General features: G+C 41.2%; 1 protein-coding gene and 3 non-coding genes across 4 annotated transcripts in view; 3 read left to right on the plus strand and 1 right to left on the minus strand.

The window, feature by feature from the left end:
- Positions 1–24043, minus strand: part of LOC147336711 (NACHT, LRR and PYD domains-containing protein 12-like) — a 202206-nt gene that overhangs the window by 152994 nt on the left and 25169 nt on the right. The gene's annotated exons all lie outside the window — the stretch shown is intronic.
- trnar-ucg (transfer RNA arginine (anticodon UCG)) lies at positions 10836–10908 on the plus strand. The gene has a single exon. It is a non-coding gene; the product is annotated as a tRNA-Arg (tRNA).
- On the plus strand, positions 11376–11449 carry trnai-aau (transfer RNA isoleucine (anticodon AAU)). The gene has a single exon. It is a non-coding gene; the product is annotated as a tRNA-Ile (tRNA).
- Positions 11944–12017, plus strand: trnai-aau (transfer RNA isoleucine (anticodon AAU)). Its single transcript has one exon. It is a non-coding gene; the product is annotated as a tRNA-Ile (tRNA).

Genomic DNA, 24043 nt, shown 5'->3' on the forward strand with positions numbered 1-24043 from the left:
CCAATCGAAGCTGAAGTGAAGCCGTTTCAGAACACTTTGCTCTACATATTTGAGTTGTTTGCCATGCTTGGTAAGTCATTTTTTCAAAGATTGTTTCAATTATTTCTATTAGCTTTTACTTCTGTGGCTCTTTGGAGTTGAGACAAAGCTGTGTGAAAGGCATTAGCCATGTTGCTCGCTGATAGCATAATATTCTGTTTTAGCTAGCTGAAAGGTATTGTTTGCGGGCAAATACCACAGCCTTGAAAAAAGCTTGCATGTGAATTTTCAGTCAAACTTTTGGTCAAATACACCTAAAACAATGTCTAGAATGTGAAATGTTGGTATAATGGTGCTGCTTGAAGCCTGAAAACGATCGCCCATAAAATAAAAAAAATGAGCAAACAGCAGTAGCAGGCGTCCTGACTGGATTCTACGTTAGCATAGATCCCTCCAGAGTTTTGTGCACACGGTTTAGGTAAAAATTAAAAAGGTTGAGGTTTTACATTTAGTTCAGTATTACCTGTTTCCTGCGTCCTTGTCTTTTGGGAAAATACTTTACACAAATAGTGGCTCAAAGAGGATTCCTTTTTTTTTTTTACTGTGCTGCAGTTGTTTACTGGATTATTTGTGCCATTAATTAGTGTCAACTAATTTTTATTCAATCTCCGCACAGGATATGCTTGTGAAGATGGAATATGGGAGAGAGCAGAAGTGCGTTGAAGTTCCACAAAGGGATGAATGAAGGACATGCATATTGTATTGAAGAAATAAGTGATGAGAATGCTGTTATTTGCATTTACCAGCTCACCTATGTCAGACCTTTTGATAAACACAATTCTAATGAAAGTTAGAACATGTACACTGTTTCATCTTTCAGAAAATGTTTTGAAATTGTGGTGCACAGTTCAGAACAAATGTTTTTCAAAAACCGTTGCGTCTTTTTAGTAAATGTTTATTTCCAAAAGAAATTTCTAAAAGTTCAGAACAGTAAAATTCCCACTTTTTATAATTAATTAGAAGATAACTCTTTTTTTTAATTCATATTTTTATTAAGGTTTCAGAAGCAGGCATTCACAATATGTACATCATGTAAGCATTCTTCATACTTAGGTTATCTGCCTTAGATACTGAAATAGTATTTTAATTTACATCCAAGTCATAAGGGAAGAATACTTACAGCTATAGAAGTAATTGAAACCATCACATAATCCGAAAATCAAAAAAAACAAAAAACAAAACTAACAAACCTAAAAAAAACAAAACAAAAAAAACAAAAACACGGATGTGTTGGTAGGGGGTGATCCTATAAATATATATACATACATCATAATTATTGGTTTGTAATAATAAAATCTGACTTATGAGGCGTGATATATTTGACCCAGTTTTCCCAGTATGATGTAAATTTCTCCAGCTTGTGGTTAACAGAAGATGTTATCTTTTCCATGTTATAAATTTCCATTGTGATTTCCATCCATGTACTTATGTTTGGGCTCTCTGGGGATAACCATTTTCTGGTGATATTCTTTTTACAGGCCACCAGTAAAATATTTATTAAATGTTTATCATATTTAGGCCATTCCTGAGGTATATATCCAAAGAACATAGTCTTACTCTCGAGGGGTATTTCGCGTTTAAAGATATCCTGTAAGGCATTATGTATTTCTCTCCAATAATCCCTCAAGATAGCATATTATTGCTCTCATCTGCGCTGCAAAGTAATAATATCTGAGGTCAGGGAGGCCCCATCCTCCCTTTTGCTTAGCCAGCTGTAGTGTTTTAAGGCGAACCCTTGGTCTTTTACCTTGCCATATATCTAGATAACATTTTATCCCACTCATTAAATTGACTTTGGTTAATCTCTATTGGTAGGGTTTGAAATAGATACAAAAATCTTGGCAATATATTCATTTTAATATAATCAATTCTTGAACTAAAGCTAAAGAAAGGAATTAAATTCCATCTTACTATATCTTCCTTTATTTTTTTGTATAAGGGTAGGTAATTCTGTTCAAATAGTTTTGTAAGATCTTTCGGTAAATTTATGCCTAAATATTTAAAAAACTCCGTTTGCCATACCAGAGGGTAACTACATTTTATTTCTTCTGGTGGGCTGTAGTTATATGAGAGTAGCTGGGTTTTACCTATATTAATTTTATAGCCTGATAATTGGCCGTATTGTTCAAATGACTGCATCAGCTTGGGTAAAGAATATGTTGGGTGTCCAAGGTAGATCAAAATGTCATCCGCGTAGCAAGCCAGTTTATATTGTGTCCCTTTGATAAAAATTCCCTTAATGTCCTTGTTTTGCCTGATGGATTGAGCTAGTGGTTCCAAGTATAGTGCAAAAAGTAAAGGTGACCATGCACAGCCCTGTCTAGTGCCCCTTTTTAGGGTAAAACTGTTGGATAGGCATCCATTAATTTTGATGCTGGCTGTAGGATTATCATATAGTGCTTGTATAGTTTTAATAATCATATCATGAAAGCCAAATTTATATAATACCCTATAAAGGAACTTCCAGTTGACAGAGTCAAAGGCTTTTTCAGCGTCTACACTCATCACAATTGCTTTGATTTTGTGTTTTTGTATATGGTCCATAATGTGTAGTGTATTTCGTATATTGTCCTGTGTTTGGCGTTGATGTATGAAACCTGTTTGATTGTTACATATCAGTATTGGTAGGAACTCTTCTAGCCGTTTGGCCATGATAGATGTGAAAAGTTTATAGTCCACGTTAAGGACAGAGATTGGCCTGAAAGATCCACATTCCATTTTATCTTTGCCTTCTTTTGGTATAACTGAAATAATTGCCTCCTTCCAACTGGGGGGCATTTGTGCCTTTTTCAAAACCCAATTCAATGTAGGCAGTAAAACAGGTATCAGTTCCTTTTTAAATTCTTTATACCACTCTGCCGTGTAACCATCTGGTCCTGGTGATTTACTTAATTTAAGCCTATTAATTGCAGCTTTTAATTCTTCTTCAGTTATATTCATTGTCATTGCTTGATTTTGTTCTTCATCTAGAGTGGGTAAGTCTAGAGCAGGGGTGGGCAATCTCAGTCCACAAGGGCCGGTGTCCCTGCAGGTTTTAGATGTCTCCTCGAACCAACACAGCTGATTTAAATGGCTAAATTAGTTCCTCAACATGTCCTGAAGTTCTCCAGAGGCCTGGTAACGAACTAATCATGTGATTCAGGTGTGTTGACCCAAGGTGAGATCTAAAACCTGCAGGGACACCGGCCCTCGTGGACTGAGATTGCCCACCCCTGGTCTAGAGAGTTCAGAAAGCTATCCATCTGAGCTTCAGTCCCGCCCGGGGCTTCAGAGTATAGGGTTTTATAAAATCTTTCAAAGGCTTCCTGTATTTCATTTAATTTATTTTTTATCACTTTTGTACTTGGGTCCCTAATTTTATAAATTGTATTTTCCGCTATCTTTTTTTTCAATTTCCACGCCAATATTTTGGTAGATTTAATGCCACTTTCATATTGTCTCTGTTTCAAGAACATTAAATCTTTCTTGATTTCTTGTGTGGCTAGATTGTTAATTTCGTTCCTAATGTTTTTGATATCCCTTAATATATCCTGTGTTGAGTCCCTTTTATGTCTTCTTTCTAATTCCTTTAGTTTCTTACTCAACTCTTCTAATTTTCTATTCTTATCTTTTTTCCTAAATGAAGCTATTGCTATAATTTTCCCTCTTAGTACCGCCTTCAGAGTATCCCATAGTATGGGAGGTGGTACTTCTCCGGTATCATTGAACTCTAAAAAGAGACTAATTTCTGATTTAATTTGTGCCTTGAAAGGTGAATCATTCAATAGACTTGAGTTCAATTTCCATGTATTATTTTTTAACCGTCAGTTAAAATCAATGGATAAATATATTGGTGCATGGTCACTTATATCTATCGTTCCAATTCCACAAGTATATATTTTATCCTTATCTTTACCAAATGTTATAAAATAATCTAGCCTTGTATAAAGACAGTGTGGGGCAGAGTAGTAAGTATAGTCCCTTCTATTAGGAAAAAGGTCTCGCCATATGTCAATTAATCCTACCTCCTCAAAAAGTGCATTCACTTTGATATATGGGGATTTCATATCGTATGTTTTCTTGCTAGACGAGTCTAATTTTGGCTGCAGGTGTATATTTAAATCCCCTCCACAGATCCTCCTTTGGAAGAAGCTAATATCACTCTCTGGCGGGGCATAAACATTTAAGAGGGTGATCAAATTCCCATCTATTTTTCCTTTTACTAGAATAAATCTGCCCTCTTTATCACCCATTTCAGATACTTTTTCAAAGTTTAATTTGCTTGAAATAAGGATTGCAACTCCTCTCCTATGTCCTGATTTGTATGAAGAAAAAAACAGATTAGTAAAACCCATTCTCTTTAATTTTACGTGCTCCTTATCTGTCATTGGGTCTCCTGTAAGTAGACTATATGGGCTTGTTCTGCTTTCACTTTAGTTAGGATTTTAGTACGTTTAATTGGATTTAACAGCCCATTAACATTGAAAGATAGAAATTTTACTTTATCACTAGTCATATGTAATCAGCGTATGTCCATAAAACAAGTAAAATTAAACTTATCAGATCTACTCCCTAAACAAACAAAAATATCAAACATAAACATCCAATACAGAGAAAAAAACAAACAAAAAACTGTGATTCCAAGGCTGGGGTCTCTGATAAATGACCCTGAGCTAGAGAAAACGTCTAGCTGTGAGGGAAAGCCTCTCCCATATATGGGCTGAGGGCCCCCATCATGGCACTTGAGGCGGAAGAAAACAAAGTCGTTGTTCATTACACAAAAAGTGTGTCCTTATGCGTCTCTCGCTTATATCTGTATAATCTCATCCAATTGGGGTAAAGATATACACACAAGCATCTTGAAATATATTTAACACCGCGTATTTTTACCTCATTTTAACGTCCAACAGTACTTATAGCTCCTCTGACAAGGGCATGATCTGTCTTCTGAAGGTTCGCAGTCTCGCCCTGATATCTTTCTCTCGTTCGTCGTCTGTCCCTCGCTGAGTTGATCCTCTCGTGGTTTCCCAGGCGGTACGGGACAGCTGCTCGACCAGACTCTCCTTCGATGTAGTCACATTAAGTCCTCTGTCCTTCATGTCTGTAGTCGCCTCCTCCGCCGTCTGATACAGAACTATTCCATCCTCATAAAACACTCGTAGTTTTGCCGGGAACGGAGTATGGAAGCGGATATTTTTCTGCTTTAACACCCGCTTCGCCTCTACGTACTCCTTTCTCTTCTGCAGTACTACTGGAGGGTAATCATGGTCAAAGAATATTAATTTCCCATTCAGAAAAACTTTCTTCTTTTCCCAAGCTCTACGTAGGATCTCTTCTTTAACCCTATAGCGGAGAAATTTGACTATTATTGATCGCGTTTTATCTTGCCTGTCTCCGGCGGGTCTTAATGCCAGCGCCCGATGTGCTCTCTCGATGCCAAACTCCTCGTTAGGGTTTATCTTCAGAGTGTCCCGCAGTAGTTTTTCCACAAAGTCCACCATAGACGAGCCCTCGGCTCCTTCCGGGACATTATAGATCCTTAAATTTTTTCGTCGGGATCTTCCTTCATAGTCAAGTAGCTTATTTTCTTGTTGATGCATGACTTGTAGAAGATAACTCTTACGTAGTTAAACTAAAATACTCTTTGAGAGTTAATATATAAACTCTTAACACCAAGTGTTAAATTATCAACTCCAGACAGATTTGGTGTTTAACACTAAATCAGAGTTAACGTACCAACTCTCCAAAAAGAGTTAAATTAACACTCTCTGGTGTGGATCCATATAGACACTTTAATAGTGTTGAAATCAAATCCGACAGTGTTAATTTGGACATGCTGGATTTGCTGTGTACATATGCTATTCTACCTGCTTTTAAACCATTTAAAATTACAATTCATAGTTTTATATGTGAATTTTGCAAAAAAGAGTGAGCAAATATTTCCACATCAAGATGTGCCATGCTAATAGGTTCCTACCCAAAAAGACTGATTAGAGTGATAAAAGGCAAAGGTGCTGCAACAAAGTATTAGTTTAAGGGTGTGCATATTTGTGCAACCGGGTTATTTTAAGTTTTTTATTTTCACCTGTGATCTTGTGTCACCATTACTCTCTGAGCTTTGTGTTGGTTCTTCTGTCACCTGACAAATAGAACATACGTGACAATAAGAATAAAATGTGGAGCTGCTTCGGTGTTTCTGTCACTTTGTGCAGATCTTGACTCGTCAGTAATGTTTGTAGGCTGAGTGCATTTTTAAAACAATTTGTGCAAACTGCACTACAAGGTTTTATTTTTATTTATTTGCAAAATCATGACTACCTCGTTATATTTTGTCTCAAAAATGAACCCTATGAATATGTCAGTGCCATTAGGATGAAATTATTGTGTCACCAACATTTTAACATTAGACATATAATTTTAACAGCCTCTGTAAACTAATATCCTGGCTTGCTCGACGCTGCCGTTTTCTCTGACAGTTTCAATCAAAATTAGAAATGCTGCTCAGAGACTGAGAGAACTAATAGTGCTGCCTGTTGTGCAGTTAGTTTCCAAAACACGTTATTCATGGTTACATACAATTTTAGACTGATGTGGGCCAAAGCCTAGCCTGTAATGTTATTGTGACGGACACATTTTATGAGTGAGCTTGACTTTAAGTAACTTACAGGTTTCTTTGAAAAACACTTTCTTATATCCAGGTTCTTCCTTTTTGCTGCCACCCACCTCTGCTCCTTGCAGGCCCTAGCAGCGCAGGCTTGTCGCTGCTAAAACTAAACAGTAGTGGTGTGCGGATCGATACTGAAATATCGATTCTTCCGATACCAGCAATTTATGTTCTAGAATCGATTCTCATATTATAATATCGATATTTTAGTACTCTGGGGTAAATTTGTAGTTTTTCCATTAAAATGAACGCAGTGGAAAGAAACTATATCATTCGGATCGTCTAATTTGGAAGGAACTACTTCCTCTTACGCCTTTCATAGTCATATGCGAAATACGGCTGTATAAATGTGTCGCAGCCCATGGCGTGCACACTCACAACAATGGCTGAGCGCAAACAGAGTCCTGTGTGGACGCGTTTTACCTCCACAAACAGCCCAGGCGCGGTTTGTGATATATGTGGCAAAACAGTGAGGTGTTGTGGCAACAGCACTGACGTCGTCAAACACCTCGGAGTAAATCACATCACAGAATATGATGAGCTTATGTTGAGGTGAACTGAAGAGGAGGACAGGGACAGGTGCTGCTAGAGCGAGACAGACGTCTCTCGCAGAGTCCTTTAGTGCTGCAGGCAGGCAACATGCTCAAATAGCACAACGTCAGTTTTTTTTTATTTCTATATGATTATTCTGCATTATTAAGCAATAAAAACAAGTTGTCTGATGTCCTCTAATCATTATGAAGCAATATGGTTATGTTATTATTACAATTACACAATACAATTATATATTGTATTATGTAATGCAATGAAACATTACGTTTTTGTACAGAGTATCCGTATTGGATCAGTATCACCGATTACTCGAGATTACTTGGTATCGGATCGGAAAGGAAATCAGTGGTATCGCACATCACTACTAAACAGAGCTCCCTGAAAGGCACAGCCAATCACATTGGCCATATTTGTCACATGACGTAGAACTCCAGTAGAGAACGTAATTTAACTCTTTCTGCACCGCTGGGTGAATGAGACGTTGACAGATTGTTTTTTTTCTTTCTTTCTATTGGGTTTGTTTTTCTTTTCTCGAAGAGATCAAATTATTGGTGGGGACACGTCCCTCCCGTCCATGCAAAATCTACGCCTTTGCTCACCTGCCTCAGCTCCACCTTCCTCCTCAACGGAGGCTCAATACTTTCACTTTCACTACTCCTCCCTAAACACAGCGGATGCTGGGACTTGTAGTTTTTTCCTTCCGGTTCGGTCTTCCTCTTTGTTTGTTTGTTATTTCGATCATGAAGACATAGGGTTGCCAACTCCCTGAGAAATAAATAAGGGACACCTCGTGGCCAGGGCCGGGCAACCCAGTTGTCTTCACCCTTCCCAGTGTGGTAGCTCTTTTTTGTGTGTGTGATATGACCATATGGGAAACAAATGATCATTTAGCCATTTATTTTTAGCTCAAAATGACACCATTAACACAGTAAAACAGGTCTCTTTCTTAAACAGAAGCCTGTCATGCTTAACTTTTGAGAATATAAGTAAATATTCCTCCCACTAGCTTTGAAGTTAACCAAGATGGCGGCGCGCACAGACGCAGCGGCCCGGAGCTCCTACACTTTTGCACTTTTGGTGGTACTGTGTATTATTTCACACAGTCTGGGGTTACTTCAATACAACAGAGATGATCTACTACAACTAAGCCGTGGAGCTCTTCAACTAACATCCGAGTATCTCATCCCCCCGGAGATCGTTAAGCAACCCCCGGGGCTACCCGCAACAGCAAGCCGCAGGAGGAGACGTTGCGAGCGGAGGCAGAAGAGAGGCAAGCGGGGAGGCCTGTGGGCACGGCTAAAGACTAGTCCGTTTAAACCACCACTCCCGATCATATTCCTCTCCAACGCCTGTTCAATCCGTTACAAACTGGATGAAATACGACTGCAGATCGCCACTCGACTGACTTTTAATAACTGTTCGTGCATGATTTTCACTGAAACCTGGCTGGACAGCGCCATTCCCGATGCGGCTATCGATCTAGCAGGCCGCACCGCCTATCGAGCCGACAGGTCTGCGGACTCGGGTAAGAAGACTGGCGGGGGGCTGTGCATCTATATTAACAACCTTTGGTGCACGAACGTCACGGTAACGGAAAAACTGTGCAGTACAGAGGTAGAACTGTTGGTGTTAAAGTGCCGTCCATTCTATCTCCCTCGGGAATTTTCTGCCGTTTACATCTGCGCTGTTTACATTCCACCAGATGCTAATGCTAAGCTAGCGTTAGCACAATTGAGCAGCAGCATCAATAACAGCCTGGTAGCACACCCGGACAGTGTCTTTATTGCGGCTGGGGATTTTAACCACGCGGACCTGAAATCTGTACTTCACAATTTCCACCGTAATGTGAAGTGTGCTACCAGAGGAGATAGAACGTTGGACCAGGTGTACACCAACATGGCGAATGCGTACAGAGCCCAGGCTTATCCCCACCTGGGTCTGTCAGACCATCTCTCCCTTCTGCTACACCCAATATACACACAAAAGATCAAGAGCACTGGGATTACAACCAAAACCGTGAGAACATGGCCGCAGGACGCTATTCCGATGCTTCAGGACTGTTTCCACTGCACAGACTGGGATGTATTCAAGGTGCAGGACACTGACAATCGTGTTGCATTGGACAGTTACACCTCCACTGTCTTGGACTACATCTGTTTCTGTGTGGACAATGTAACAACTTGGAAACGATTCCGTGTGTTCCCTAATAATCCACCCTGGATGACACACGGAGTTCAACAACTTATTCGAACAAGGAACAACGCTTTCAAATCCGGGGACCAGGAGGCATATAGTGCTGCCAGGGCCAACCTGAGAAGAGGCATCAAGACTGCCAAGCAGCAGCACAGGAGGCGTATCGAGGCCAGGTTTGAGAACAACACAAACCCAAGGCAGGTCTGGGAGGGCATCAGGGCTATCACGGACTACAAAAGAAGAACACCATCACCCTCAGCCGACAGTTCTACTCTGGCTGAGGATCTAAATCTCTTTTATGCCCGTTTTGACAGGGAGAACTGTTGGTGTTAAAGTGCCGTCCATTCTATCTCCCTCCCGACCCTGTCCTGTCCCCTCTCCCCTCAACCGACCCTGCTCCGGTCCTGAGCACTCATGAGCTGAGGCGTGTGTTCCGGAGCATTAACACCAGGAAGGCGGCCGGGCCGGATGGAGTGCTGGGCCGGGTGCTAAAAGACTGTGCTGCGGACCTGGCGGACGTCTTCACCTCTATATATAACACCTCGTTGTCCTGTTCACTGGTACCATCCTGTTTCAAAGCAGCAACCATCGTTCCCATCCCAAAACAGTCAAATGTCACATGTCTGAACGATTTCAGACCTGTGGCACTCACCCCCATTCCCGCCAAATGCCTGGAGAGACTGGTCATTAAACACTTCAGAGCTGCTTTTCCACCATCCCTGGAATCGCACCAGTTTGCATACAGGGAGAACCGGTCAACCGAGGATGCGATCGCCACAGTGCTGCACACATTACTGAAGCACTTGGAACACAGGAACACCTATTTTGTGGCAAATTTCTTCTTAAAGCATTTTTTGTAAGTCAACAGAAGAGGTTTTTTTCCCACTATGTTGAAGTAATTTCTTGTAAACACACATTTCTCTTGTGTTCTTAACAGTTCTTCCACCCTCTTTTTTGGTATATTAGACAAAAAAAAGGTGTCGGTTAGCTCAGCTGGTCAGAGCGTGGTGCTAATAACGCCAAAGTCATGGGTTCAATCCCCATACTGGCCGTTCCAGTATGGAAGGTGCTGTCTCATGGTAGACTGTGGTTTTGTTTGGTGGGATCCAAGAAAAAAACTTCTGCCAACTTCCAGGTGACAGATCGGGCCACGTAAGCTTTATGACGTCCATTGGCAGTTGATACTCTGGCTTAGTGGGTGGATCCACTGTGCATGTGGCAGGTAGGACTACGTTTTTAAGAGCGTGATACATGGGAGAAATTCTGTGGCATGCACTTATTTCAAGCAACAATCAATTATTTCAAGCAACAATCAAGCAATATCCACCAGCCACGTGACCAAGCCAACACCAGCAGTTGGCTCAAGCAGACTCCAACGAACGTTCGTGAAAAGTGGGATCTTCTGCCAGACCACGTGGCCTAACGGACAAGGCGTCTGACTTCGGATCAGAAGATTGAGGGTTCGAGTCCCTTCGTGGTTGGTTGTGAGTCCTTGAGGAGCAGGCATGCGTTCGCAGCATGCCAACCTCAGCTCCTTTATGTCATCCAAAATTGCTATGCTGTTGTCAACTTCATGTCCTTCAACAGAGACTCTACGAGTTCTCAAACGAGGCTCGAATGGCCAGGTTGGGGACTGAAGCCATGAACTTGGCCTTATCAGTGCCAGGCTCCAGTAGTCTTGGCTTAGAAGCAACCATAGAAAGTCAATAACATGCCATGACCTCAAGCGACACGGGTGAAAAAATCACGACTTGGAAGCAGGCTGTTGGTGGAACTCCACCTGCATAGGTGGCTTCTGATCAGTAGGAGCTTCCAAGAGTTGGCTTTCATTGGTACAGCTTGAAGTAATTTCTTGTAAACACACATTTCTCTTGTGTTCTTAACAGTTCTTCCACCGTCTTTTTTGGTATATTAGTCAACAAAAGGATCAGTTTGCACACAAGTTGTAGGCCGGTTAGCTCAGCTGGTCAGAGCGTGGTGCTAATAACGCCAAGGTCATGGGTTCAATCCCCATACTGGCCATTCCAGCAGCCATCTAAGGTGCTGTCTGGTGATAGATTGTGGATTTTATTTGGTGGGATCCAAGAAAAAACCTCTGCCAACTTCCAGGTGAGTGATGTACGCAACTACAAATGACAGCAAACCACAAAATTCACTGACACATGACACGCTAATGAATACATTACATGCTTAGCTACAATCTCCAAATCACTTTTCCAGCTACTTTCTGGATAAATCACTCATTTCCAAAGTCTGACACAGCATACTGCATCAAAAACTGCTGCTTTATATCCTCACCTATCGACCCTAACAGTAGAAGACGCACACCATGTATTGTTTTGTGGCAAATTTCTTCTTAAAGCATTTTTTGTAAGTCAACAGAAGAGGTTTTTTTCCCACTATGTTGAAGTAATTTCTTGTAAACACACATTTCTCTTGTGTTCTTAACAGTTCTTCCACCCTCTTTTTTGGTATATTAGACAAAAAAAAAGGGGTCGGTTTAGGCACAAGTTGTGGGCCGGTTAGCTCAGCTGGTCAGAGCGTGGTGCTAATAACGCCAAGGTCATGGGTTCAATCCCCATACTGGCCATTCCAGCAGCCATCTAAGGTGCTGTCTGGTGATAGATTGTGGATTTTATTTGGTGGGATCCAAGAAAAAACCTCTGCCAACTTCCAGGTGAGTGATGTACGCAACTACAAATGACAGCAAACCACAAAATTCACTGACACATGACACGCTAATGAATACATTACATGCTTAGCTACAATCTCCAAATCACTTTTCCAGCTACTTTCTGGATAAATCACTCATTTCCAAAGTCTGACACAGCATACTGCATCAAAAACTGCTGCTTTATATCCTCACTGTTAGATTATAATATTATTTTATGCCATGTTAGACCCCTAATTAAAGATTGTGAATTATTATGTAGTTTTACTTTGCATTATTCTCCTGAATTAGAAGAAGCCGACAACTATTGCATTAGTTAAACTGATTTGCATTTAAGTAGACTGCTGATTTATTGTGAATGAATGATATTGTTTTATGATGCATTATACTGCTGAGTTATAAGAAATACTGTTTGCAGAAAGTCATTGCCTTATTTGTCTGATTAGAAGAGAACAGAACATACTGGAGTTTTCTGCCCCATCTCAGCAGGAGTAGATAAACAGGGAGCCAAGGTCGTAGCTTAGGCACTGTGTGAGAGAAAGCATGTGAATGTTTAGGCTTTTATGATAAGGTGGAGACACCAGAGGCTATAAAAGTTTGAGCAATGCTCCACCATTTTGAGATCTGATGCTGTCTGCATACAGTTTCCATCTCCCACGTGTGTGATCATTAAAATCATCGTTTGACTCAACCCGACCGAACCAGTGTTGTTATTGTGGTTTTTCTCTTGTCTCCATCCCCAATATTTTTGAACCATAACATTTTGGGGGCTCGTCCTGTGGTATTGGGGTGGAATTTAAAGGTTTGGATGGTCTGAGGTTGTTGAACGGACAGGCACGAGCCAGTGGTCTGACGTGAGTGGGCATAAGCCGGCTTATCTAAAGGTAAGGCACTACCTGTTGAATTATTTCCAAAGTGTGCCAAATTGGATATGACTAAATTAAAGTCTACTCACTGAAATTACTGGTAGAGGGCAAGGCTGGACTGGGACAAAAAATCGGCCCGGGCATTTTGACTAGAGACCGGCCCACCAGGATAAAGATTGAAAATGTGACGTCATTCAGGGGTAAAACCGCAAAGGATTCTGGGAACTTGTGGCAAGAGGTACTAGCGCACGCAGGCTTTCAATTGAACTCAGTTACACAGCGATAAAAAGAAACCCAAAAAATGGCAAGAAGCTGTTGTATTATTAACTGCAATAGCCGGTCGCATGACAGCCGAAGGGTAAAGAGATCGTTTTTTTTTTTTATCGGATTACGTCGAAGAGAAACTTTTAAGCCATGTTTCCGAAGTAAGAGCCGATGGATGGTCTGGATATACCAAATATAACGTCTCAGAACACTCCAGCTCACATGTTAGTCTGCTCCAAGCATTCCCGCAAAGGTCAGAGTTTTGTAGTAGTTAATGCGTCATTTTTCTTAACATAATTAGTGATATAGGTTACAAGCAAGTCTGGCGGTGAACAGAAATTGTCGCGCTATGCTCCTTTGTTTATTGTGCATAAATAGTGAATTGTCCTGACACAATATTGCGTTTCGCTTCTGTTACTACCATGGTACATTGACAAAAACACATACTTTTATTCACAGGGTAAAACAGTTGTTTTGTATCACTAATTGTCCAGTGCGATTACAGCATACAATATTATTGTCACTGCTACATTTCTGTAATGCTACCAGAAATTATTTCCACTACTAATTAATTACCGTTGAGCTCAAAGGTTATATTAATAAACGGTTATATTAATAAACGGTTAACAAGTGTGTATTTATGACGACGATTTGTGAGACTGGTAAACTTACCTTTGTTCGTACGATGGTCTTTCGTTCTACACGGTGCATTTCAAGGTCCTGCACCCATCCGTCGGTAAACTGTTCCTGGGCTTGTTGCAGTGACCTGAAGTTACTAAACTTCATGAGTGTATGCACTCACTCCAAGAACCGTATAATTATAAATCTGAGCGCGGTGAAAGTTGGGCAGCATGCTAACGTCTTTTTTCCACTCTGTGTGCTCGTAAGGGTCTGACCCTTTCACTCCTTTGATTTTTTCCTCGTATCTTTTCTTTGTCTTTTCGTCGAGTCTGTCTTTGTACGGACCGGCATTGTTCTCCTTTTGTTTTGTACATTCCTTTTTTGTGCAGCAAAGAAAAAGCAAGAAAGTATTGGAACCGGAGAATGAACGTTTTGCGGTCCTGCAAATGCTTGCATTTGATGCGGTACTTGGATTGTTTTGCCACGAGTTCCCGGCATGCAATGCGCGAAAATCACGTGATTGCTAAACAAGGGGGAGGGTGCATCCGGCCTCCTCGGCTGTAATTGGTCCAGCCCAGAGTCGATCATGACCAATTGGCCAATCCAACACCTTTCATTATATATACCCTTCCTAAAAAAAAATTAAAAAAAACCCGTCAGCCCATAAAAACAAAAAATCGCCAGCGGCCCACCGGGCAAATGCCGGTATGCCCGATGGCCAGTCCAGCTATGGTAGAGGGTCTGTTTTGATTGTGATGAGGATCCGCGTGTGTTATGCAGTTAAAGTCGGCTAAGAGTCTTTAATGAAGTTGAAAAAGTATGAAATGTTGGGTTAGAGTCCCAAGGAAATGAAAGAAATGCTGGGTTAGAGTCCCAAGGCATTGAGATAAAGGCTCAAGTAGTTTGGTAGGGAATTGGTCATTTTGTTGGTTAAAGTCCAAATTGGTTATAAGTGTGGACCTGTGTGATTATAAGTGAGGGTAGGCTCCATTGACCTCTAGGTTGCACTTGCCTTAGTCAGACTCTTGTTTTAGGGCGTTGGCTGTTGTTTCAAATTGTTATAAATTATTATAGAACGGCGGTTGGACCGCTAAGAAGCGCATTGCTCAGAGGTAACGCTTGCCGGGGTTGGGGACGCTCAATGCCCGTCCTCTTTGAGGGATAGTCAGTTGGTCACTGTGGAGCCTGGGGCACTCCAGAACAACTAAGTGGTTTCACCACTTCACCGTCAGAAACGGTGTTATGTGTTTTTTTGGACAAAGTTAAATTGAGTTAGGTGCTCTTTAGAAATTAGGTCAGAAACTGTTCCAGAAGTAACAGATACTGTTTGATTGATTACAAAAAAGTTACCTTTCTTCGGTTGGACCCGTTATGGTTAAATTTGTCGAAATTTGTTAGGTGCTGAATCTGTCTGGCCTTGCAGTGATTGTAAATATAAGACGTCTTTGTAATATAAAATAAAAGAGTTTTGTCTGAGCTTTGTGTGAGACTGTGGGTGAGGCGCAGCTGCAGCGCTGCGAGCTATTTTTAGATTGTGTGTGAACATGCAAATGAGCTGTGACGCGCACAGAGGACTTTTGTTGCTGTTTAGCGTGTTTTTGAGCTTTATAATTATGAGTTGCAAACAATGATACATGCCTGTAATTAAAACTCTGATTTTGCTGATTATAATATTACAAATAAGGTTTTGAATGACTAGGGTGTGAATGATGTTGGGTTTTAAAACTGAAACTCAGAGAGGAGTGTGTTGGGAGACTGGCATGTAGTCTGCAGTGCAAAGGTGGGCGTCTTGCCTGCTGATCTATTTAACAGTGATGAAAATGATATTAAATAAATCTCTCAGTGTGTTGATACAGGTGGCTACGGGCCTGGACCAACTGCCCCCACAAGCACAGCGGCCAAAGCAAAATTATAGTAATGGAAACCAAACTCAGCAAGAATCAGCAGCTGTGGAAAAGACAGCAGCTAGCAGAGAGTTAAAGGACAAATTATGAGAAGCTTTAAAGGAGAAATTAAGAGAAGTTTTAACACATAAAATTGGGGCCAACAGACTTGTGGAGGTTGGGAAGGCGTCCGGAGCATCACAACAAAAGGTGAAACAAAAACACACACAAGCAGAGAAATGCCTCGTTTAAGAAAAAACGTTAAATTAGCCCATCTACAAACGCACATACACGCAATGAAGAAACAGCTTACACCCATGAACACGTGAAGATTTTCCAGCAAGTTTAAAGCAGTGAAACTTAACATATACCCGCCGTTAAATAATAAAGTTTATCCACTACTAACAAATAAACTCTCTGGGTTGCAGGACAACAACTTAACTTCAAAAAAGAAAAAAAAGACACGACAAATTTACTGGTTAATAAAAGTCAAATTGTGACATGTTTTCTGCTGATTGATTAATACAAGTGATTACTAAATGAAAGAAAATTCCAATTTTTGTGCTTTTAAACATGATCTTAAGAATTTTAACATGTACCTGTGTTGTCCTGTCAGCTTGGCAGGTCATGAGTGGATTAGATGGAGAGAAAAAACAAAAAAAGGGGGAGAGAAGGCTGACACAGGGCCTGGTCCCGTTGTTTCTCCCCTCTCTGAATAACGCAGCCAAAATAACATCATTTTCCTGTTCATCTGTTTTTGTTTTGTTTTTGTTTTGTTTTTTCTCTTTATGCTTGATTACAGGCTGCTTTGTCACCCAGAAAAGCCGAGGCTGACCCTGGACTCCTGCTCTCCCCTCTACCATCGTTGCTCTCTCCTTTACCATCTTTGATGTGACCCTGACCAAATGCTACAGCAGCTGGACCCACAACAACAACCTGAAAATGTCAACAGGGCTGCAAGAAAACGATCTCATGCAGCAGAGACGGAGAGAGTTAAATCCAAGGCCCGTTTCACTACACGGGGAGATTTCCGTCAGCGTCTCTTCTTTCTGAGAAGACTGAGAAAGGCCCGGCTCCCACCACCGATTCTGACCACCTTATATAAAGGAATTATTGAGAGCATCCTGAGCAGCTATATCACTGTCTGGTTCGGGAACAGCACCATGCCGGACAGACAAGCTCTACAGAGGGTTGTGCAATCAGCTGAGCGCACCATCCGCTCCGAGCACCCTGACCTGCACTCAATCTACAGCAGGCGGTGCTGGACCAAGGCCAGGAAGATCGTGAAGGACCTCAGCCATCCCAGCAACAGACTGTTCTCTCTGTTGCTGTGTACGTGACAAATAAACATCTGGATTTGGAAAACGAGGCACTCGCAAAGCCACCAGCATTGTGCCTGATCGGACACACCCCTCTCACACACTCTTCACACTCTTGCCATATGGAAAAAGACAGCTTCAGCTGACAGAGCTGTGACGAGACGTCCATTAAGCCCAGATGAAAAGTGAGGCCGAGCAAAACAATGCTGACCTTAACCACTCTGCATTAAAACTGTGCAGGACAGTGACGGACCAACAATGATCATCGGGCAGCAAAAAGGGCGTGCCAGAGACAGGAGGAGTAACTGAGGTCAGGAGGCACCTCAGAATGGACAAAACACCAGGAGAAAATAAGCTGAAGGCACAGGTGTCGGGGCTCGGCCAGGAGCTGACCTCTGAGAAGAGCCGAACAGCAGAGCCGCAAAAGGCCGTGGAGCAAAGCAAGGAAAACATCGATGGACTTCAATCTGAAGTGGACGGAAAAGATTGTGAGGTTTCTGCCCCTCAGTAAGAGCTCAAGGCATCAGAGCAGAAACTGACCATGGCTCAGGAGGAGCTGGCTGATTATCGAACCCATCAGACTTGGAGTCCCAGACACACGACTTGAAATCAGGCTCAGGACCTCAGCAAGGAGATGAGAATAAAGCAGAACGAGCAGCAGTGACAGCAGCTGAACTTTGACCTGAACAAAATCTTGACTTGGCTGGGAGAAACAGAGGAAGAGCTGGAGCAGCAGCGTAGACTGGAGCTTGACACTGACATCCAGACGATTGAGCTGTGTATCAAAACCCTGAAGGAGCTACAGAAGCAAAAGGGTCAAGTTAAGGAGGAGGGCAGGACCCCAGGGCATGCTTCAGGCCTTGGTTTACCCAGAACACCAGAACAGGAAAGTGATGAACACAAACACCCACACAAACACACACATCTACATGCACTGACTCAGAATGAAGAGAAACACACATATGAACATATGCACTCGTTGATTGAGTGAGAAATGACACACACACGTGCAAAAAAAAAAAATCGAAATGCTGATTCAATTCACTGAGAAGTGATCCACACACACACATTTACAAGCTTGTGCAATAAAGAGTGATACACACACACGCTGATGCAATGAAGAATGCTTTACTAACAAATGCTGCACACAAACATCCAAATATGGAGTCGGTTACAACAATAAGAACTCATTGATTGTTTATTGGTTAAATGCATTTCATGCCACACAGAGGGCATCTGTGTAGATTTAGGGGACAAGGTTTAAAGTAGTTTGGTGTGAAAACAATGTCTGTGCGTGATGTCTGTTTATGGCTTAAGGCCTCCACTGAATTGTGTACTGTGCTTCACACAGCCTGATAAGGAGCAGTGGTACAGAGTGAAAATGATGAGTGAATGGTGTGAGTTTTAGTTCGGAGAGAATATGAAAAGGTTGTGTTGATTTGACTCAGTTGTTTAAGTTTCTGCCAAAGCAAAACATTTGTGTGTAACCAGTGTCCACTATTGAATCAAGTCAATCCAACATGTTTTTGTCAGTGAAAAAAAAAAAAAGGGGACACCTTCCTGTTCTTTTTTCTGGAGGATACACAGATCGTTGTTTGAAATCGGGGCAGAATAATCCCCTGATCTGTGCCACGACTGAAGGGTTGTCTAACCCCTAAGGTTGAAGAATGAAGAGCAGAGGATCACCCAACTGGACGACACTGGTAGCTGCAGCAATAAAATAAAGGCTAAAAGCTGTGGGAGACCTGGGGAGTGTCATCTGTACCCGCTATTGTTGGAATAATAGTTTTTCTTGCATCTGAACTGCGCAAACATAGAGGTCATCCCACATATGGTTCGCCCATCAGGGGGACAAAGAACCTCAGGAGTGAGAAGAGATGAACCCGGCCACACTGAATTGAAGGGTGTTGGTGAGGTCATTAGAATAATGACCTCATCAGGGGGAATTGTTAGATTATAATATTATTTTATGCCATGTTAGACCCCTAATTAAAGATTGTGAATTATTATGTAGTTTTACTTTGCATTATTCTCCTGAATTAGAAGAAGCCGACAACTATTGCATTAGTTAAACTGATTTGCATTAAAGTAGACTGCTGATTTATTGTGAATGAATGATATTGTTTTATGATGCATTATACTGCTGAGTTATAAGAAATACTGTTTGCAGAAAGTCATTGCCTTATTTGTCTGATTAGAAGAGAACAGAACATACTGGAGTTTTCTGCCCTATCTCAGCAGGAGCAGATAAACAGGGAGCCAAGGTCGTAGCTTAGGCGCCGTGTGAGAGAAAGGATGTGAATGTTTAGGCTTTTATGATAAGGTGGAGACACCAGAGGCTATAAAAGTTTGAGCAATGCTCCACCATTTTGAGATCTGATGCTGTCTGCAGTTTCCATCTCCCACGTGTGTGATCATTAAAATCATCGTTTGACTCAACCCGACCGGACCAGTGTTGTTATTGTGGTTTTTCTCTTGTCTCCATCCCCAATATTTTTGAACCATAACATCACCTATCGACCCTAACAGTAGAAGACGCACACCATGTATTGTTTTGTGGCAAATTTCTTCTTAAAGCATTTTTTGTAAGTCAACAGAAGAGTTTTTTTTCCCACTATGTTGAAGTAATTTCTTGTAAACACACATTTCTCTTGTGTTCTTAACAGTTCTTCCACCCTCTTTTTTGGTATATTAGACAAAAAAAGGGGTCGGTTTAGGCACAAGTTGTGGGCCGGTTAGCTCAGCTGGTCAGAGCGTGGTGCTAATAACGCCAAAGTCATGGGTTCAATCCCCGTACTGGCCATTCCAGTATGGAAGGTGCTGTCTCATGGTAGACTGTGGTTTTGTTTGGTGGGATCCAAGAAAAAAACTTCTGCCAACTTCCAGGTGACAGATCGGGCCACGTAAGCTTCATGACGTCCATTGGCAGTTGATACTCTGGCTTAGTGGGTGGATCCACTGTGCATGTGGCAGGTAGGACTACGTTTTTAAGAGCGTGATACATGGGAGAAATGCTGTGGCATGCACTTATTTCAAGCAACAATCAATTATTTCAAGCAACAATCAAGCAATATCCACCAGCCACGTGACCAACCCAACACCAGCAGTTGGCTCAAGCAGACTCCAACGAACGTTCGTGAAAAGTAGGAGCTTCTGCCAGACCACGTGGCCTAACGAACAAGGCGTCTGACTTCGGATCAGAACATTGCAGATTCGAGTCCCCTCGTGGTTGGTTGTGAGTTCTTGAGGAGCAGGCATGCGTTGCTAAGTGCTGCTGGATGTTTGCTGGAGGCTTGAAGCTGAGACCTGCTGTTATTTGACGGCTACTGGAAGTTGCAGGTGACTGTTTGAAGCAGAGTGCTGCTAGCAGCTGAGAACTGCTGCAGGGTGAGATCTGCCGGAGGTTTAAAGCTGCTTGAAGCACCTTGAGGCTTGAAGCTGCTTGAGTCACTTGAGTTTAAATTATACTACTCCTCATATTCAGTATGTTTGAAACCTTTCATCGGTCTGGTTAGTGCTTTTATTCTGTTGTTGCCAGAGGCGGAGCCAGACATTTGAAACACCCGGGGCTTAGCCCAAAAGGGTAGTATGCATGTGGGATTTTATTTTTTTTTTTTTTTGGGGGGGGGGGGGGGGGTAGAAATTACTGAAAGATTAATTGGCTCTGTTTTGAGTTTTGTTCAAAAAAGAATGACTTCATATAGGGAAAAATATATATCACATGTGCAGGACACCTTAAACTAGTTTTTTAATTAGGCAGCAAGGCAGAACAAAGTCGGGGCTGTATCAAGACATGAGGACTAAACCCCAATTCAACCAGACCCAGAACTGATCCGGAATTAAAACAGGACTACAACAGTTCAAAATCAGGACTACTGAGGACTTAACCAAGACAGAACCAGAATCAGAACTAGATGATAGTAGCACTAAAAATCATCATAGACCTGCAATACATTTATTGTTTAATTCTACCAAAGTACAATATTTAGATTGAGAAAAGTTTATATAATTATTTAGCCTTGTTGTGCAAACAAGCCTGCAGAACTTAATAAATATAGAATTTGAAAAATAACAAACCTAAAAAGAAACACTAGGTACGAGATACATGAGGACGGTGATACTTTTGGTAAACAACCATTTGACTAACATGTGTGTCTCACCTGCTCTTGTTCCACCTCTGTTCTGTCCTCATTCTCCTCTCTCTCCCTCTCTGTTCCTCTCTCTCTCTTTGTGCTGACAATCATCAAATATACAGTTGAAACCACATATTTATGTACTCTTCAGATCAAAACACAAACACTTTTTTAATTGTAACATCAAATCAGACTAAATGTTTATTTTTTAGACTGATAAATCTAAAAAACATATTTGTTAACTTTAAGAGTAAAGAGAGAAACTATCTGTATTTCTTAATTGCAAATGGCACCAAATTGTATTCAAACTGAGCCACACTTATGGAGCTCCACAGTTCTTTTCCTGGTGTTTTGGTTGACATCTTTTGATTTTCCCATGTCACAGAAAATTTACTCACATGGACTCTACTAACCTATCAGAAGCTTCTTCAGCTCAGAATGGAATCGTCTGGAGTTTCTTATTAGTTAACAATAAACTTAGTGTACATGTACTCCTAAATTTGATGAAAGTGATAAAAAAATACAGCTCTGTCTCTCTTTATTCTGACATTTAACTAATTCAAAAGATATTTCAATATTTATCTAAAAGAAAAGTTTACTCTAAATTGATGTTGTACAGTAAAAATGTTTTATGTTTTCTCCCTAAAGTGTATGTAAATATCTGGTTACAAATGTGAATATCCTGCTGTGTACTGAAATCCCTCTTGTTTTGCATAGAAATATACTGAACAACATACAAAGCATAATATATAAAATAACATTTACCTGAGTTTTTTCTTTGAAAGAAGCCTCTAATGTCCATTCTTATATTTCAGTGCATAACTGAAACCGATTTAGTCGGGGAGGGTAAGAACTGAAAATATGAAATAAACACACGTAAGCTAAGACTCTCTAAAAAAATAGCATTTGTTCGGCTTTTCATTTCGCCATTTGTTGATTCACCCGAAGAGCAAGTAACGTAATATTGGTCAAGTGATCAGTTTGATATCAATCTTTCGTGATGCATCGTCATATTTACATTATTTGTACAGTACGAATGATTTTCTTTGGTACCTGGTCAAACTTAAGCTCTCCTTAGTATGGCTGGCTCCGTTTCTCCAACAGTGCACACAGGCAGCAGCAGCCCCCTCGCTCAGTCGCTTAGTGCCTGAGCTCGGATCATACCAATATGAGGGGGGATTCATGCACAGTCGTAAATTCCCACGGTGTGCACTATGTGCTTCGAATATTGTGTGTACTTTTTGTTTTATACAGTTGTCAGCCAGGCATCTAACTATGAAAAAAATTACACTCCAAAAGACCCCGGGCTTCTGACAAAACAACCCGGGCTTAAGCCCAGTAAGCCACCCCCACGCTCCGCCCCTGGTTGTTGCTGTAGCGGGTTGTCAAATGCAGTTATTCATCAGTTAGTCAATGACCAGAGAATTGATTGTTTTGTCATTATTTTAATCACATTTAAAGCTGGTTCCAGTTTCTGAAATGTGAAGATTTGTCACGGCTGGGGGCAGTCGTGTGGTGTATTGAGAAAAGGATCCAAAATGCAGGCACTGGCTGGGGTGCGAGTGAGTGTTTATTTACAGCGGTGATAAGGTGACAAAAACAGGAAGAGCAGAGCGGGGAGTAAACAACCTAAACATGGAAAACTAAAGAACAAAACTTAAACCAGACACTCACAATTAGGCTAACGAGACAGGGGAGAGGTAAAACTGAACACACTGACATGAGACATGAACTTTCAGAATTAAACAGGAAACTAACAGACACAGAGAACCAGACAGGACACTGAACTTGACAGGCAGACTCATGAGCAGACACAATAACACCATGGACAGACAGAGGGAACACAGAGAAGTGGGAGCAGGCAGGCAAAGAACAGAAACCTAACAAATGGCAAAATCACAACAGAATACATACTCGGAATGAACAAAAGCATGATTTTCTTGATCATATATGATCTTAAACTTAATGTCTTTAAAGGTTTGAACTTTTAAAATGTAACAAAAGATTGAATCTTTGAGTTTTTTTTAATTGTTCTTATTGTATCTAGAGTGATGACATTTAATGTCATTTTTCAGATGACAGATGTGGAGGAGAGACATGTTTCTTTGCCCTAAGCTGTGTCTGGCAGGCAGAGCATCTCCACGCTCCACAAAGCTGATGCTTCTGATTTGGAGTAAATGAGCTGAGGGAGACATCTGGTGGACAAACACAGACATGACAAGAAGAAAGATTAAAGTGCAGAGGGGAGACAAACAGCTGGAAATACTTGTTGGAAAGGATTGTCATGCTTCAGAAAAACACACAGCACACACTCTAACAATCCTTTATTTGCACTGAAGGAGACACGTGAAGAAACCAAATCACACAATAATGACGTGAACACATTTATAGCCAGTGTTCAAGATGATGGATAGAAACGAAAATCATGGAGCATTTATGCATTTTTAGGTCTGTGTCACAGAAACTGTTCAGCTATTCTCTGTTTATTAGTCTATTTATTAGGAACCTCTGTTGGTTTTTATATGTAAAGCATTTTTCTTCTATCATTGAACCTTTTCAGGGTTTTCTCATAGTAGTTTTGGGGAGTTTTTAATTTTACAGATTTACAGCTTCAGAATAACTTTGTGATGTCCGATTAGAAAGTCTGTGTCCATGTGGATTTTTTTATATGAATGATGAATTTGTTGTATTGCATTTGAGTTCGATTTTTACTGATGGATGATCCAAGTCAATGCACACAGCAGCAAAAAGAACTACAGCAACACAACCGAGAACAAACGAGCAGCACAAACAGGAAAGCAAACTGAGAACAAAACAGCAGCTACAATATCTTCAGAGTGACAAACTGCATTTAGCAGA

Source organism: Aulonocara sp. 'chitande type north' Nkhata Bay, linkage group LG3 (assembly GCF_057382095.1).
Source record: "Aulonocara sp. 'chitande type north' Nkhata Bay isolate Kocher_YH1m ecotype deep benthic linkage group LG3, A_spYH_male_GT1.1, whole genome shotgun sequence".
Lineage (NCBI taxonomy): Eukaryota > Metazoa > Chordata > Actinopteri > Cichliformes > Cichlidae > Aulonocara > Aulonocara sp. 'chitande type north' Nkhata Bay.